Source organism: Giraffa tippelskirchi, chromosome 1 (assembly GCF_054371585.1).
Source record: "Giraffa tippelskirchi isolate mGirTip1 chromosome 1, T2T-mGirTip1v1.2.pri, whole genome shotgun sequence".
NCBI classification, from domain to species: domain Eukaryota; kingdom Metazoa; phylum Chordata; class Mammalia; order Artiodactyla; family Giraffidae; genus Giraffa; species Giraffa tippelskirchi.
The window spans coordinates 17,243,845-17,263,708 of NC_137275.1; positions in this window are offsets into that span (position 1 = coordinate 17,243,845).

Below are 19,864 nucleotides of genomic sequence, written 5' to 3' on the forward strand. Positions count from 1 at the left end.
CCTGGAATATTTGATTTCAGGAATGGAAGAAAAGCAGTCGAGTGTAGTGATGGCCAGTAGGTTAAATTCCACTGTTAGACTATTTAAAAAGTTTGAATTTCCAAAATTCATATGTTAGGGGATTTCATACAAAATATTTATATCACTAAGATTTCTATCTTCTCTTGAATAATTAGAAGAGCTGAAAGTATTTGGTTTGCATCCCACATGCCAGTAGTTCATTGAAACTCTTTTAAAAATTATTTAATTTTGCTATTCTTTTATCAAAGTATAGGTGATTTATTATACTGTATTGGTTTCAGGTCTACAAATAGTGATACAATATTTTGATAGATTATACTACATTTAAAGTTATTGTGAAACATTGGTTATATTTCCTATGCTGTACACTATATCCTTGTATCTCAATGATTTTATACTAGCAGTTTATATCTCTTAATCCCTTTCCTTTATCTTGCGCCTGCCCCCTTCCCTTGGTAATCACTAGTTCTTTATGTCTGTGAGTCTGTTTCTGTTTTGTTATATTCATTTGTTTGTTTTATTTTTTAGATTCCACATGTAAGTGAAAACACAGTATTTGCCTTTCTCTGTCTGATTTACTTCATTAAGTATAATACCCTCCAGGTCAAACCATGCTGTTGCAAATGGCAAAATTTCATTCTTTTTTATGACTGAGTAATATTCCAATATGAGTAATATTCTCATATATATATATATTCTCATATATATATATATATATACATATATATGAGAAGGCAATAGTATATATATATATATCTTCCACATCTTCTTTATCTATGCATCTGTTGATACACACTTAAATTCCTTCCATGTCTTGGCTATTGTGAATAATGTTGTCATGAACATTGGAGTGCATATATCTTTTTGAATTAGGTTTTTTGTTTCCTGTTGGAATTCTCTAGATCGGCCATGTTATGCAGTTTGCCTTAGTTCCCACCTTGTCCCTTCAGCCTTTTAGATTACTTGCTTTACCCAAGTAGAAGCAAATATTAGAGCTTAAGTCCAGATTATATAATTCTGAAAATCTCATCTCCCTATGTATATATGCCTTTAAACATCAGTTTTGGTTCCCTTAGTCCCTGTTATCCAATAAAATGAACATAGAAAGGTAATCAGTAACTGAGAAAAACCATTCGAGTTCAGAGTTTTCAGTTCTTCTGCTAAGAAGGTCCTTTGCAGTGGAGAGAGGAAAGTATTAAAAAATTGCTTTGATCTGCTTTTTGCACTCATGGTTTTGATTGGCAAACCATATTAGATCCATTGTAAAGAGCTTAAGCAGATCTTTGTCTTCAAATGTTCCTTCCAATTATGTAACTATTTGTCTATTATATTTCCTATGCTGGAAATAGGAATATTAAAAATTAAATATTAAAAGTTTTGGAAAAGTTATGCTTACCAACTAGAGGGCCTATCTGTTTTTTTGTAAACCAAAGATAATAGCCCCAAAACCTTTATACATGTGTCCTGGCCATGACAGAGCTTGCCAAAGTGTAGAACTTGTTTTCTGACCATAAACCACTAAAAGTTGGGAATTCCCTGGGTGTCCAGTGGTTAGGACTCTGCACTTTAACAGCTAAGGGCCTGGGTTCAATCCCTGGTCAGGCAACTAAGATCTTGCAAGCCAAGCAGCGTAGCCAAAAACAAACAAACAAACAAACAAACAAAAACCCAAACGGACAAAAAACAACTAAAAAAGTGGACAAAATAAACAAATCTTTTTAGAAACACAGAATTGGGACAACAAGCAAGCCAGGACTATGATCCCTCAAAGAATAGAAAAATATGAGCCCTATGAATACTCCAGTCTCTAGAGGCAATTTTCAAACAGTGGTGGAGTAGGGGGAAGCCTAAACATACCACAGCACACTCACTGATTTGAGGAGACAGAAACTGAGGGGCTGAGGCAACTTGAATTTTAAAACAGTGTCAGTGCAGAAAAAGCTGTGTGGAGACAGAATGAGTTTCATGAACCTGCATAAGGGGCCCTTAAAGTCTTTGAATGAATACCTATCCGTGCATTTACTCACAGATAGGTATTCATGTGTCATAAGAGAGCTATAAGGTAAACAATTCCATTAACTCACACAGGACAGAGAGATAACCAAATTCCATCTAGCCACACTAGAGAGACCTCCTGGGATACTTGGGGCAGTTAGTAGGTACCTCAAAAGGTCATGCCTTGTCATGCCTCAATAACAGAGCTACATTAGCCTAAAAGTAAAATTCCTATTTAACTTGCCCTAACAAAGTTTTCAAAAAGCCTTAAGATAATTAAGCTGTAACTTATCTTATTATTAAGTTAAATTACAAAATCAAAACTATCCAGCACTCAGCAGGATAACATCCATAATGTCCAGCATCATTACTAGATATGTGAAAAAACACGTACGCCCGTAACCATGTCTGGAAAATCAGTTCAATGGAAGCAGAGCCAAAAATGACAGAGTTAATGGGAATAACACGTGAGGACTTTAAAACTGCTGCTATGAATATATTCAAGGATTTAACAGAAAAAATGAACATAATGAGGAGAGAAATGGAAGGTATTAAAAAAGAACAACAAAAAAGAACTTTTAGACATTGAAAATACATTTCTAAAATGAAAAATTCACTGAAGAGCTTTAATAGCCTATATGCTTACAGGTGAAAAGCAAGTGACCTTGAAAACTTGGAATAGAAAATATTCAAGCTGAAAAATAGGAAATACTGAACAGAGCGTCAGTGAGCTATGGCACAATGGTAAGAAATTTAATGTGCATGTAGTTGGAGTTCAAGAAGAAGATAATGGGGTAGAAGAAATTTTGGAGAAACAATGAAAAGAACTTTCCAAGTTTGATGAAATATATAAACCCACAGGTATACGGTAGTCAAACATGGCAAGCAAAATAAACATGAATAAAACCATATTGAGGCATGTTGTAATTAAAATGCTGAAAACCAATATCAAAAGCAAATTTTATGAACAAGTAGATAAAAAGGTTACATTCTGTACAGTGAAAAAAGATTAAAAAAAAAACCCAACAACAAATATATACCAGCATTAAATGGGATTAACTCAAAGTATGCAAATCCGTGCTTCTTCAAGCCAGCATGACTGAGGTTTTCCCATCAAAGCTTTGGTACTTCTGTTTAGTGCAGACTGGGCTTGCTCTCAAGTAAAAAAAATAAAAAGTAGGAAATGTGTATCAGTTCTTTCTTCTAATTGACTCTTTTCCTGTTTCTGTTTTTGTTCACTCTTCATTGCCTTCAGAAAGTTTCTTTTTGAAAATATTTTTCCATAATTTATAGATGTTGTTTATAGAGGGCTGTTCTGATAGTAGCTGCTCTTCAATATCAGAGAAGATATCATTGGTAACTGCTTATTTAAAGCAAAAATAGTAATTAAATACCATGGAATTTATAACATCAAATTAAAATCTCAACTATAGAATAAAGATTGTAAGATTCTTTCTTTATATGTCACATATAACATTATTTGAAAGGGGACTATGGTAAATTAAAAAGGTATGTTGTAAGTCATATAGCAACAACTAATATGATAAACATGTATCACTAATAAGCAAATGGTAGAGGTAAGATGAAATCCTAAAAAATATTAATTTCATCTAAAATAAAATGATAAAAGAGTAAAAAATGAACAAAGAGGAGATGGAACACATAGAATGAAAATGGCAAGAGGGTTGAGTTAAATCCAACCATATGATAATTAACTTAAATGGAAATAGCTTAAATGCTCCAAGTAAAAGGCAAAGATTTTATCAAGATAGAAAAAACAAGACCCAGTTATATGGAAACACACTTTATAAATGTGAAGACAAAGACAGGAAAAAGTAAAAGGATACAATCAAACACTAGCCATTAGAAGATTGAGGTGACTATATTAATGTCAGAATAAGAAGACGTTAGGACAAGAAATATTACCTGAGATAAAGAAGGACATTTCATAATGATGAAAGAGTCAGTTCAAGAAGATAGCAAATGCGTGTCTGACTGCAAAACTAAAAAGAGAAACAACATATCCATAATTATAGTTGATAGAAGGAGTAGACAGAAAATCAGTAAAGGAGGAGGGGGAAGTCTTGTAGGACTGAACCCTTAACCTATGGAATCTGATGCTGTCTCCGGATAGATGATGAGTTGAATTGTAGGACACCCAGCTGGGTCTGAGAATTGCTATTGATGTGGGGAAACCTTCTCCCCAACTGCATTGGAATTGGTGTTAGAACCTATTTAACATGGTTCAAAATGGTGTTAGAAGTTCGTAAGAGATGAGTTAATACAGTATATCCCCAGCTTGTTTCACAGAATACTGAATTTGTGGTTGTACTGTGAAAAAGTGGTTCCTTTGGCAAAAATTTGTGAAATGATGCATAGGTAATCCCTATCTGAAAATTCGTAACACACCCCAAGCTTTATTAATTTCTGAAGAAAAACTTGCTTAACTTCATTTAAACCAGTGGTTTCCAAGCTTAGTTAACCTTAGCATGGAATCCTCCACCCATACCAAATACTTATCAACATATTCTGAGAGTGCCTCTTTGCAAAATCTGCACTTAAATGTTGTTGAGTTGTACAGAGGACTTTGCAGAGTTAGACAAGGTGCATATACGGTAGGTTCTGTCAGTGTCATTTCTTCATATTTCCTAGCTATACTCTGCCATCTAGGAGTCAGAGATGGGGAACACTGGAGTGGCCCAGGGTGAGCAAGATCTGAGGTTGGAGGTGTTGACTGTAAAATGAATGTCACTAGTGCTTGGTGTCCATGGGATTTAAACAGAGTAGAAAGATGAAAGAGACTAGACAGTAATGGTAACCAGGAAAACCAGGAGGCTGGTAGCTTTTCTGAAGGTGGAGAGCAAGTTTGGTAGAAAGGAGGGAGTGGGAAGGATAGAAGGTGGTGGAAAGAGGGAATTTTGAGAGTTTGAGATAATAAGGTAGTGACACTCTGAACACATTTGTCAGATTCTGTTGGGATTTTTAAAAATATAGAAGTTGTTCATTAGGAATACACAGTCAAAAATCACCTCTAGTCCTAGAAATGACTAGAAGTTTACTGCAGAGAGAGTAGATTGGGCAGTTTTCAATGTGTGTTCATTTTTTGCCATATCTTCTGAAAAGACCAAATGACATCTAGTCTGAGAAGGCTGACAGCCAACCTTAAATTATTTTGCAATGTAAGATCTGTGTATCTATAGACTGAGGACAATTGCTCATTACTCATATTGATTTATATCAGGCAGTGCAGTGAACATACAATTAATAGTTGACTTCATTGGCAGCCAGCTGTTAGTGCCATAATTTACTATGAGGATGGTTTGGTCCAGGGATGAGCAAGAATTATACTGGGAACTGTATTTTTTAGCATTTTAAAGGTCAAACTCAACTCTTAATAATTTAGTCAGAGGTTTAGGTTGATTAAAAAAAAAGATTTTGCTGATGCAGAATCTCTAACATGCTAATACGAGGCTAAGCTTAGGAAAGGTCTCTTTTATTCTTTGATTTAAAGTTACCTTAGAATTTAATGGCTAATGAAATCCAGATTTGGACTGGGTGAAAAATATCTGAAAATACTCTTGGAGAAGCTTTCAGAGTCTCAGTGAGTTTGAACTCAGAAGATAGAAGTTACTTGGCAGCAATAAATATATATTTTTTCCTTCTTGGAAAAAATACTCAAGGTTACATCAAAGAGATGATCATAGCACAGATGTGGTTTCAGTTAAAAATCATAAGCAGAGGTTTTTCTACAAACTCCTTAGTATTTTTAAAAAATGTTTATTATGTGCCTGCTACGTGCCAAGTAGCCATGCTGAGCACTCAACCTGCAGCTCCCTTTCAATTCCCAAATAGTTCTGTGACGTATTCTCATTACTTCCTCTCTTTTAAGTGGGAAGAAACTGAAGCACGAAGGCAAAGTCAGTCATACCACTCACGATTGGAAGAGCATGAATCGTAATCTAGGCAGCCTCACTCTAGAACCTGTGCTCTCAAGTCCTACATGAGATTGATCTAAATGCACAAAGAAATCTAATGAGATGGGCATTTGACTGTTTACCAAATATGGTCTCTCTCTACCCATTAGGAATCTAAAATCGCAGCATAGATGATCCCATGGACTGTAGCCTACCAGGCTTCTCTGTCCATGGGATTTCCCAGACTAGAATATTGGAGAGGTTTGTCATTTCCTCCTCCAGAGGATCTTCCCGACCAAGGGATCGAAGTTGCATCTCCTGAGTCTCCCGCACTGGCAGGCAGATTCTTATCCACTGTGTCACCAGGGCAGTCTGTCTCGATATACGTTGAGGTCAAAGATTCTCTGAGAGCAGCTGTCTTCATTTAGAAGTTCATGGTCTTTATCATTAAGAAGCTGTTTCTACAGAGAGACCTTATTCTAAGATCAGTGTTCTTCTGAAAGTGTCCCCCTCTGAATCTTCCCCAAATATTTATTTATTTTTACTTGAAGGATAATTTCTCTACAATATGGTGCTGGTTTCTGCCAAACATCAGCATGAATCAGTCATTGGTATATCTATGCCTCCTCCCTCTTGAACCTCCCTCCCAACTCCCTTCCAATCCCACCCCTCTAGTTTGTTACAGAGCCCCCAAAATATTTTTAAGAAGACAAATGAGATACCTAAGATGTGAGACTTAATCCTTGAATAAGTTGCATTATATTTTTGTAAAATTTGAATAAGCACATTTTCCTTCCTGAGGCACAAACGTCTCAATTTAAGGAAGGAAACCTATAACTCTTATTAGAAAGAGCTTTTTAATTTCATCCATTCATTCAACAAATATTCATTTGGCATTTTATTATTAATATGTGCCAAGCCCTGTGTGATAGTGAGATGTAATAGTGAACAGACAACTAAGTCAGTGATTAGAGGGTGATGAAGGGAAAGGGAAAGTGTTAGTCGCTTAGTTGTGTCTGACTCTTTGCGACCCCATCGACTGTACCTTGCCAGGCTCCTCTGTCCATGGGTTCTCCAGGTAAGAATGCTGGAATGGGTTGCCATTCCCTTCTCCAGGGGATCTTCCTGACCTAGGGATTGAACCTGGGTCTTCTGCATTGCAGGTGGATTCTTTACTGTCTGAGTCACCAGGGAAGTCCCTAAGAGGGTGATAAGTGCTATGAAGGAAGTTCACACACAGAGCAGAAACCATAGGAGATGCACCCAATTCTGGTTAGAGATGGGAGGAGGAAGAAGGGGAGTAGCAAGTTGTGAGTAAAGCTGGAGACCTTGGTACAGCCCAAATCATGAAGTTCAGTTCCACCCCAGGGCCTCTGCTTTGGGTGCTCCTCTCCCAGACCTGGGCCTGCATGAGTTCCTTCTGATTACACACGTCTACTTTTCGGAGATGATTACCCACAACATCCTCTCCATCTTCTAATCTATCTCCTGAAGACATTTATCTGCAATATACGCATGCACATATTTACTTCTTTTATGCTCGTACTGGTTTCCCTTGTTCTCTGCTGTATCCTTACACCTAGAATAGTGTCTGGTCCGTAGTAGCTACTTGATAAATACTTACAGAATGGATGAATGAATAAGTAAGTGGAGATGCTAGGATATTGTCCTCAGTAACTTGGATTTATTCTAAGGGCAATAGAGAGCTATTTGGGCACTTTGAACAGGGGAGTTATGCATTCAGTTCTACGGTTTAGAGGGGTCACTTTTGCTGCTGCGTGATGCATGGATTGTAGACATGCAGGGCCGCAAGCAGGGAGCTTGCAGTCCACAGAGGAGGCAATGATAGCCTGAATATGAATAGAGGCAGTGAAGTTAAAGAGAAGTTGATACACCCTGGATATATTTTGAAGTAGAGTTAAGTGACACAGTGATTTAGTAATTGACTGGTTACTGATTGTATTGTGAGGATTATGGCAGCGCTATCCTGGTGAATACTTAACAGATGATTCTTCAGAAGAAAAAAGCCTCAGTTTTATCATCTGTCAGTTTCCATGGGGCAAATACTTCCATCATGGCCAATTCTTTTTTTTTTAATTTCAAATTTTTATTTTTTCCACATTTATTGACATACAATTAATGTATAACATTGTATAAGTTTAAGGTGTACAATGTGTTGACTTGGTCTACTTATACATTGCAAAATGAACATCATAATAGCATTAGTTAACACTTCCATTTTGTCGTAAGATTGCCTTTTTTTGTGATGAGAACATTTACGATTTACTCTTGCAGCAATTTTCAAGTATATGATACAGTATGTTTAGCATAATCACATGCTATTCATTAGCTTCCAAGAACTCATCAATCTTATAACGGGAAATTTATACCCTTTGACCAATATCTTCCTATTCTTCCCCCCTCTACCTCAACCCCTGCCAGCTCCTGGTAACTACCAATTTACTCTCTGTTTCTCCAAGTCTGGCCTTTTTAGATTCCATGATGCAATATTTGCCTTTCTCCATCAGGCTTATTTCACTTAGCATAATGCCTTCAGGGCTCATCCAAGTTGTTGAAAATGGCAGGATTTCCTTCTTTATCATGGCTGAATAATATTCCATCGTGCACAAGTAGTGCTCAAGGGTCCTCTTTTCTCCGCATGCTTGCCAACACTTGTTATCTCTTGTGTATTTGATGATAGCCACCAGGGCCACTTTCAAGCCAACGTGACATCACATAATGAGGAGTTGGAGAGAGGTTTGCACAAATACCTGTTGCAAGTGGATGGGAACTGGCTTCAGCTCCTCCACTGGAAGGGAGAAATCTGTGATAGCATTTGGGTTTCTGGTTTGAACAGATGAGTGGATGTAATGCTATTCACTGAGAGGGTGATGCTTTTTTTGAGAAGCAAGTTTGAAAGGAACAATGGTAAGTTATATTTTGGACATGTGCCTAAGTTATAGTGTTCCATGGGAACTGGGTCAGTGGATCATGAGCTTAGGAAAATGTTTGAACAGAATTTGGTGTCACTGGAATATAGGCAGTGCTTGAAACCCTGGAAGTGGATGAGACCTTTCAGAGAGCAAGATTGCATATGTAAAGAAAATAAAACTGGGGATTTCATTGCCCCAGAGGGTGGCCAACTAGATACAGTCTGTGCTTCATATCTTTCCTTTGCTCCATATTAGGCCTTGGGGATTATTCACAAAAGAAACAGGTTGTGGGACTTCAGGTCCATCCTCCTAAACTTGAGATGTGTGTCTGCTCTGATTTTAGTTTTAGGTAGTGTAAGTAGTTATTGTGAAGACATCTGGGATGATATTCTACTTCTTGTTTTCAGACTGAAGAGTGCCAAGATCAGGTAAGAAAAGATCAGAGCTTTTAAAATTTTACCACATTTTAGAAGAAGCAAGCTGTTTTTATTGAGTGAATGGAAAAATCACAGAAGAAAACGGAGCTGTAACTAAGAACATAACAACAGCCTGGCTCAGCAAGAACAGAACGAGGCCAATACAAATACCATCATTCCTTTACCTTTTTTTTTTTTCCAGCTCTGGGAGGAATTGAGGCAAGAAGGAGATATTATGCAAAAAGGAAAATTCTGTTTTTACTCATCTAGAAGTAGTTTCAATACCAGGCAAAAGGAAGGTGTTTTAGCTTCCAATAGTTTAAAATTCCAAATCTGTTTCTTTGTTCTACATTGGCCTCCTTTCTACTACACTTCCTTTCAGGAATTTTTTAAAAAACATCTTGTTTTGTATTGGGTTATAGCCGACTAATAAACAGTGTTGTGATGGTTTCAGGTGAACAGCCAAGGGACTCAGCCATACATATACACATGTATCCATTCACCTCCAAACCCCTCTCCCATCTAGGCTGCCATGTAACATGAGCCGAGTTCCATGTGCTATACTGTAAGTCATTGCTGGTTATCCGTTTTAAATATAGCAGTGTGTATATGCCCCTTCCAAACTCCATAATTATCCCTTCCCCTGAGAAGGGCAAGTTGAATTAATTAAAATTAGAGATACCAAGGGACTATTTCATGCAAAGATGGGCACAATAAAGGACAGAAATGGTATGGACCTAACAGAAGCAGACGATATTAAGAAGAGGTGGCAAGAATACACAGAAGATCTATACAAAAAAGATCTTCACGACTCAGATAATCAAGATGCTGTGCTCACTTACATAGAGCCAGACATCCTGGAATGTGAAGTCAAGTGGACCTTAAGAAGCATCACTATGAACAAAGCTAGTAGAGGTGATGGAATTCCACTTGAGCTATTTCAAATCCTAAGTGATGATGCTGTGAAAGTGCTGCACTCAATATGCCAGCAAATCTGGAAAACTCAGCAGTGGCCACAGGACTGGAAAAGGTCAGTTTTCATTCCAAACCCAAAGAAAGGCAATGCCAAAGAATGCTCAAACTACCACACAATTGTACTCATCTCATGTGCTAGCAAAGTAATGCTCAAAATTCTCCAAGCCAGGCTTCAACAGTAGGTGAACTGTGAACCTCCAGATCTTCAAGCTGGTTTTAGAAACCTCTTGCAGAGGAACCAGAGATCAAATTGCCAACATCTGTTGGATCATCGAAAAACCAAGAAAATTCCAGAAAAATATCTACTTCTGCATTATTGACTATGCCAAAGCCTTTGACTTCATGGATCACAACAAACGGTGGAAAATTTCTCAAGAGATGGGAATACCAGACCACCTGACCTGTCTCCTGAGAAATCTGTATGCAAGTCAAGAAGCAACAGTTAGAACTGGACATGGAACAACAGACTGGTTCCAAATCAGGAAAGGAGTACCTTAAGGCTGTATATTATCACCATGCTTGTTTAACTTATATGGAGAGTACATCATGAGAAACGCTGGGCTGGATGAAGCACAAGCTGGAATCAAGATTGCCAGGAGAAATATCAATAACCTCAGATATGCAGATGACACCACCCTTATGGCAGAAAGTGAAGAAGAACTAAAGACCCTCTTGATGAAAGTGAAAGAGGAGAGTGAAAAAGTTGACTTAAAGCTCAACATTCAGAAAACTAAGATCATGGCATCTGGTCCCATCACTTCATAGCAAATAGATGGGGAAACAATGGAAACAGTGTCAGACTTTCTTTTTTGGGCTCCAAAATCACTGCAGATGGTGATTGCAGCCATGAAATTAAAAGACACTTACTTCTTAGAAGAAAAGCTATGACCAACCTAGATAGCATATTAAAAAGCAAAGACATTACTTTGCCAACAAAGATCCATCTAGTCAAAGCTATGGTATTTCCAGTAGTCATGTATGGGTGTGAGAGTTGGACCATAAAGAAAGCTGAGCGCCGAAGAACTGATGCTTTTAAACTGTGGTGTTGGAGAAGACTTGTGAGAGTCCCTTGTACTGCAAGGAGATCCAACCAGTCCATCCTAAAGGAAATCAGTCCTGAATATTCATTGGAAGGACTGATGCTGAAGCTGAAACTCCAATACTTTGGTCACCTGATGCAAAGAACTGACTCATTTGAAAAGACCCTGATGCTGGGAAAGATTGAAGGCAGGAGGATAAGGGGACAAGGGAGGATGAGATGGTTGGATGGCATTACCGACTCAATGGGCATGAATTTGAGCAAGCTCTAGGAGTTGGTGATGAACAGGGAAGCCTGGTGTGCTGCAGCCCATGGGGTCAAAAAGAGTAGGACATGACTGAGCAACTGAACTGAAATGACTGAGTTCACTACATGGTGAGGCTCAGCGTAACTTGGATGTAGTTACTGTATTCCTAGCAATCCCTGGGTAGGAAAGTCTTCCAGAGATGTTCTTAGAGCCTATGGCATGAATTTCCCTTGTCATGGGAAGGTACAAGGCCAGAGGTCACATCTCAGTATGGACACATCCCACAGCACCCGTTTCTACAAATATGTGGTTCGTGGAGGAGAAAGAAGGACTAAAATGTGCAAAGTCAGAAGCCAGTCTATGAAAAATTCCCCCAGTTATCGATCATGGAAAAATTCTAAATGAGGAATTTGGTTCTCATCAAAGTGTGAGTTCTTCTGGTTGGAAATACAGTCAGTAGGACAGTGTTTACGATTATAAAATCATGACACATATATTTTTCTCTTTTGATGGGAATGGTAAAAAATAATACTTCTCGGAATTTCTATGTTGCACAGACATAAACTGCAGCAGAACCACAAATAGCAGATATCTCTGTGTGTAACTCAGTCAATAAAGAATCTGTCTGCAATGCAGGAGACTGAAGTTTGATCCCTGGGTCGGGAAGATCCCCTGGAGAAGGAAATGGCAACCCACTGCAGTATTCTTGCCTGGAAAATACCATGGACAGAAAGCCTGGCCAGCTACAGTCCATGGAGTCCCAAGAGTTAGACACGACTCAGCGACTAAAGCACTACTTGTGTGAAGTAGCCTGTTGTATGCACTTCCTTTGATTGTATCATGTCTCAGCATGAGTCATGCATCTTGTTTGGACAAAGTCTTTTGGTTCCAGATGAAATGGTACACAGAATTGGCAACAGTAAAATAGCTTGTTACTTTCTGAATATTGTCTCAGAAAAATATGTCCCTTTAAAAACTAGAGGTCCAGCAGATTTTATTAATGTGATTTCTAAATATTTCATACTTCAGGTTACTGTGTATGTGTTAAATTTGTCAGCTGGCCTCCATATACAGAGGGAAAGGAGAGATGGAAGAAAGAGACAACCACCCTAAGATTGGAAGGTGTGGCAGGTTTAGGAACCAAGGGAACCTACATAGAAGGCTCGTTGCTGAAAAGCCACAAGGTAGAAGCCACACCTGCTTGACAGAATCTTAAAGACTTATATAGGGGGCTTAATGGGATTCTAAACACCAGCTGGCAAAATACATATACCCTCTGATCTAGGCATATAGGTCTTCATGTGCCTGAGCGTGTGCTAAGCTGCTTCAGTCATGTCCGACTCTGCTACCCTGTGGACTGTAGCCCACCAGGCTCCTCTGTCTATGGGATTCTCCAGGCAGGAATACTGGAGTGGGTTGCCATTCCCTTTCACAGGGATCTTCCCGACCCAGGGATCGAATCTGTGTCTCCTATGTCTCTTGCATTGACAGGAGGGTTCTTTACCTCTAGCGCCACCTGGGAAACCCATATGTCTTGGTGGGTTACCCACAAATGGGACAGTACATGAAGGGCTCTTGAGCCAGCTGACAAACTGGAGGAACATATTTTCTTTGAAGGGATTGTGGGTCATTTCCTCTGCATCACCATAGACAGTTTCTGGTAACACCTCAGCCCTGAGTAATATGGTGAAATCTCTGCCATTTCTAGTTATTTCTTTTGGGTTGATTGTGGAATTACTAGATCAAAGGGGATACATATTTTAAAGCGAATTATAAGTTTTTATCCATAATTCCTTCAGCTGAAAACAAAGGATAATAATATCTGTCCTGTTGACTTAACCAATGTTGCCAGATGGTTTACACTCATGTATGTAAAAGTGCTTTCTAAAACATATGGTGCTGAGCAAACACCAAATATGGTTTTTTTATTGTAATGTATATAGGTTTTGCTCTCAGAAGTACCATAAAACACTTCTTGAAGCCTAGGCATATTTGGATTATGTAGAGGAAAAGAGCAAATTTTCAGTTAGGTATGCAACTGTGAAATAGGAAAGTATGGATACTTTATTCAGAGTGTTAAAAGGTTGATAGTATATTACATGATGATGTTCAAAAGTATATAACCTGTCTAGAATCCTTCCTTCCATTTATTTTTTCTAGTGCACCTAAACCTGATTGTATGCTCCTTGAAGATCTTAGCAAGTGAATCGTTAACTATTTAGCAGGCATTTGAAAATATTTATTTATTTATTTGGCTATGCCAGGTCTTGGAGAAGGCAATGGCACCCCACTCCAGTACTCTTGCCTGGAAAATCCCATGAACGGAGGAGCCTGGCGGGCTGCAGTCCATGGGGTCACTGAGTCGGACACGACTGAGCGACTCCACTTTCACTTTTCACTTTCATGCCCTGGAGAAGGAAATGGCAACCCACTCCAGTACTCTTGCCTGGAGAATCCCAGGGACGGGGGAGCCTGGTGGGCTGCCGTCTATGGGGTCGCACAAAGTCGGACACGACTGACGCGACTTAGCAGCAGCAGCAGCAGCATGCCAGGTCTTAGTTGTGGCATGTGAAATCTTAGTTGAAATATGTGGAATCTAGTCCTCTGGGCCCCTACATTGGGAATGAGGAGTTTTAGCCACTGGACCACCAGGGAAGTCCACTGGCAGGCATTTGGGAGCTCTGGAGTGAAGGAGTGTGGAGTTGTCAAAGTGAGATGATTATCATCAATGTTCCATAATTAATTCAGGGACATGTCTCTCTATTCTTTTTAGTATTGATGGAAGATCATGTTTAGCAAATGGAGAGATGAATGAACCTCCTTAAGTGTTTCTCTTGGAGGTATCACAGATGTTTCCAATATCTAGTAGTTATGCCCTGGCTTTACAAAGCAATACATTCCTCAGGTCTTCACCATGAGGTGACATAGCAAAGTGACAGCAATGTTCTTCACCTTGGTAGACAGCATCATCACTATCTCATGACAGCAACTAAGAATCACACTTAGTCTATTTCTCACACTCACGTTGTATTATAGATCACCAGCTCATATCAATTCTGCTTCCAAAACATATCTGGAATCCATCTATTTCTTTTTACTGTGTTGCTATCACGATAGTCAGAACATCATCATTTCTCACCTGAGCATCTCTGTAGCCTTGTCTACCTGATTCCACACTCAGTCCCTTACAATCCATTCTCTACTGAACTGGACATGTTTCCAACTTCAATCCTTTAGTGACTGAGAGAAATAAATGTCTCTCTAGATTATTAAATGATGCTAGGAATGGGAGTTGCTCATGCTAAGTGGGAACAGAAGGATTACCTTCAAATCTGGTTATCTTTTGGGCTGGCTTCCTTAGTGTACATCTGGAGGGTTTTGAACAAATTTCTTAAGAGAACTACTTTTTGAAAGAATTAAAACCATCTTTGTTCATGTAATGTGGAATCTGAGCGCAAAGAAGAGAGACACACCCTTTTCTGGCATTCATAATAGAGGCACATCTTAAATTATGAATTCCAGAAAAAAAGTTGAAACATACTAGCACAATATTCTGGATGTCTCTAACGTGTATATCAGAGTAAGATTTTAGGAATGCTTAGAAGTTCTTGCATTGCCAATTTTGCTCTCTCATCAGAAATGTAGATATTATTTCTCTACCATTTGAGTTTAGATATAATAAACTCTTTGAAAACAAATCTAGTAATTTCATACAGCTCTTACAGCAGTATTACTTAGCTAGATATTCTATGGTGACTTCATGATAATTGAGAAGAGATTGGTACATTACATATAAAACCAGGTCCCAAATATTTAGTTGCCCATTCTTTGCTAGGTCTTTCATTATTCTATATCGACTAATGTTTCCCTTGGGCTAATAAATTCTTAAAGTATTAACAATTAGCTTTAAGGTTAATTAAACTAGACTTCCCTGGTGGCTCAGACAATAAAGCGTCTGCCTGCAATGCGGGAGACCTGGGTTCGATCCCTGGGTCAGGAAGATCCCCTGGAGAAGGAAATGGCAACCCATTCCAGTACTCTTGCCCAGAAAATCCCATGGACGGAAGAGCCTGGTAGGCTGCAGTCCATAGGGTCGCAAAAAGTCGGACATGACTGAGGGACTTCTCTCTCTGTTTAATGTTAATTATAATATTTATTGCATGGCATGCTCAGTTGCTTGATTCTTTGCGATGCCATGGACTGTAGCCAGCCAGGTTCCTCTGTCCATGGGATTTCTTAGGCAAGAATACTGGAGTGGGTTGCCATTTTCTTCTCCAGGAGATCTTTCCGACCCAGGGTAGAATCCACATCTCTTACGTCTCCTGCACTGGTAGGCAGATTCTTTACCACTGAGTCACTAGGGAAGCCTAAAATGTTAACTAAAGGCATCTTAAAGTCATCTCATCCTTTGGCGTCCCCTTCTCCTCCTGCCTTCAATCTTTCCCAACATCAGGGTCTTTTCAAATGAGTCAGCTCTTCGCATCAGGTGGCCAAAACATTGGAGTTTCAGCTTCAGCATCAGTCCTTCCAATGAACACCCAGGACTGATTTCCCTTAGTATGGACTGGTTGGATCTCCTTGCAGTGCAAGGGACTCTCAAAAGTCTTCTCCAATACCACAGTTCAAAAGCATCAATTCTTTAGCTCTCAGCTTTCTTTATAGTCCAACTCTCACATCCATACATGACCACTGGAAAAACCATAGCCTTGACTAGACAGACCTTTGTCAAAACTATATGGTACTGGCATAAGTACAGACACACAACTCAATGGAACAGAAGAAACATCCTGGAAATAAACCCATGCATATATTGGTTTACAATGAAGGAGCCAAGAATATACAATGAAGAAAGAATAGTCTCTTCAATAAATAGTGTTGGGAAAACTGGACAGCCACAAAGGAATGAAATTGGATCACTAATTTATACCACGTGTGTGTTAGTCGCTTAATCATGTCCGACTGTTTGTGAACCTGTGGACTGTGGCCTGCCAGGCTCTTCTGTCCATGAAATTCTCCAGGTAAGAATACTGGAGTGCATTGCCAATTCCTTCTCCAGGGTGTCTTCCTGAACCAGGGATCAAACTTGGGTCTCCTTCATTGCAGGCAAATGCTTTATCGTCTGAGTTACCAGAGAAGCGCCCCCCCCAATTAATTAAAAATAGATTAAAGAATAGATTTAATAGATTTGTGAAACCATAAAACTTCTAGAAGAAATCATAGCGGGTAAGCTCTTTGACATTGATCTTGGAAATTATTTTTTGCATTTGACATCAAAAGCAAAGGCATCAAAAGTAAAAATTAAAAGAAAACACGTGGGGCTACATCAAACTAAAAAGCTTCTGTGCAGCAAAGGAAACAATAAACAAAATGAAAAGGCAATATATGGAACAGGAAAAAATGTTTAAAAACCACATATCCAATATGGGAATCAATGCCCCAAATATACAAGGAACTCATACAAATCAGTAGCAAAAAACAAACAATCCATTAAAAATGAGCAAGAGGTGAGTAGACATTGTTTCAAAGAAAAATACACATGGCTAACAAGTACATGAAATGGTGTTGAAATCACTAATCAATAGGGAAATACAAATCAAAACCACCATGAGATATCATCTCATATCTGTTAGGGTGACTGTTAGCAGTATACAAGTGATACCAAGTGCTGGCAAGGATATGAAGAAGAGAGAGCCTTGCATACTGTTGGTTGGAATGTAAACTGATACAGTCACTATGGAAGGGTATGAAGTCTTCTGAAGAAATTAAAAATAGAATGACCATATGATCCACCATACGGCTTCTTGGTATATATACAAAAGAAATGAAATCATTATTTGAAGAGCTATTTGTACTCCCATGTTCAATGCAGTATTATTCTCAATAGTCAATTATTAGTAAAAGGGTATAAGCTTTCAGTTATAATATGAATAATGACTGAAGATTTAGTGTATTACATAGTGACTACAGCTGATAGTCTGTAGTGGATAATTAAAATATGCAAAGATAGTAGAACTTAGATGTTCTCACCAAAAAGAAAAATGGAACATCATGAGATGTTGGGTGTGTTAATTAATTTCATGAGGGGAATCCTTTCACAAGTATTTGTATATCAAATCATCAGATTGTGTGCTTTAAATATCTTACAATTTGGTTAATTATGCCCTAATTAGAGCTGGAAAAAGAAATTAAAAGCAGGAATTTGAATTTGTTGTTGTTGCTTAGTCTTTAAATTGAGTCTGACTCTTTGCAACCCCATGGGCTGTAGTCTACCAGGCTCCTCCATCCATGGGATTTTCCAGGCAAGAATATTAAAGTGGGTTGCCATTTTCTTCTCCAGGGGATCTTCCTGACCCAGGGATCCAACCTATGCTCCTGCACTGGCAGGTGGATTCTTTATCACTGAGCCACCTGGGAAGCCTGGGGATTTGAATAGATACTTATATATGCAAATCTTCATGGCAGCATCACTCACAGTAGCCAAAAGTTGGAGGAACCCAACGGTCCATTGACAGATGAATGAATAAACAAAATGTGATTTATATACACAGTAAAATATTATTCAACTTTAAAAAAGGAAGGAGATTCTGATACATGTTACAATGTGGATGAACCTTGAAGACATTATGCTAAGTAAAAAGGAAAGATACAGTATGATTCCACTTACATGAGTTCTCTAGGGGAACCCCATTCATAGAGATGGAAAGTAAGATGATGACTTCTAGGGGCTGAGGGGGGCAGGGAATGGGGACTTGTTCAGTGGGTACAGTTGCAGTCCAGGAAGATGAAAAGGCTCTGCACGTGGATGGAGTTGATGGCTGCACAACGAAGTGAATGCACTTAATGCCGCTGAACTGCCTACTTAAAATGGTTGAAGAGGTACATTTTACATTAAGTGCATTAAAATTTTTTTAAAGTTAAAGATAAAAAAGAAGAAACTAAAAGGAGTGGTTGGGAGAGGGCCTTTTTAACCTTCTCAGATGCATCTGATGACCTTCATGGTGACGAGGGACTGGCATACTTACTAGAGGACCCAGGATAGGGGGTTGTAAGAAGAGCCACATTTTGAGTACTGGTGGAGTTTATTTTTGTTTCCAAGGAGCAATCTTGCTCCAGGCAAGATGGTCCATGTTATGGTAGATTATCAATTATCATCCGTATTATGGTAAAAATACTTCCTCAGTCTACTTAAAATTGACCGTAATACTCAATCCCATCACAATATCCATCACCCTTGCTCTGACAAAATCTGCCTTTATACTATTCTTAGGGAGCACGGTGATTTTTCGATCTTTTGTTTCTTTTCCTTCTCTCTTTTTTTTTTCTCTCTTTCATTTGCCAACAAAAGAGTTGTCAAAAGTAATGTTTATAATAATTTAATGGATTATTTGCTTATTAGATATGAATCACTCTGCCGTGCCTCGGGCCCATGCTGCTGCTTTGCTGCTACAACAGTGATTCTGATCTCAATTAGATTATGTCTCTCTCCTTTACCTCCCCATAAATCATTCCTGCAAACTGAAATTAACAGCTACTGGAGCGCATTAATAATCTGCCTCACACATTGGAAAATGCATTAGCCGGAACCCTCCCATCGCTCTGACTGTTAAGCACATCATTTTGTTTATGAAATATAAACATTTCATGGAAGAGCTCCCCCACATTTCTCTGGGCCTGTGACAGCTAAAATGATTGCACACAATTGCCAGTCAGTCATGCGCCCAAATAAAGTTTGTTTAAAGTCATGGTTCTGTGACTGCCCCATTTTCTCAGGCATTTAAAAACCTACATTTAAGGAAAATCTACCGTGATCATGAAAATACTAATAGTACCTTAAAATTGATACCTCATGTGTATAGTCCTTTTTGCATCCTTTTACAAAGTGCTTTCACTTTCTTATGCCCATGAGCTAGCAGGATGCTGTTACTATTCACATTTTATTTTTCCCTTTAGGGAAACTAAGCCTGAGAGAGGATTTGATCAAGGTCACACAGCAATTGGTGGAAGGATGGTCTAGAGTCCCGGATTTGATTGTAAGTTTCATGTTCTTTTCAATGTTCTACATTCTATACTGTAAACCACACTACACTTGTATATCTATGTTCACGCTACTTCTGTTTGTTAAATTTGTAATGCAGCCGTGTGTCCTTTGTGGAGAAAGAAGTGATCTGCCTTTATTCTGACAGATTAAAGAGCGAATCAAGAAAAGTCAGAGGTGGAAGAATTATTTTCCTTATTTTAATTTACTGCTCTTACTCATCGTGTTGTACAATACAACAATACAACAATTGCATCTTGTTGTACAATTCAGTGATGATGTACATAGC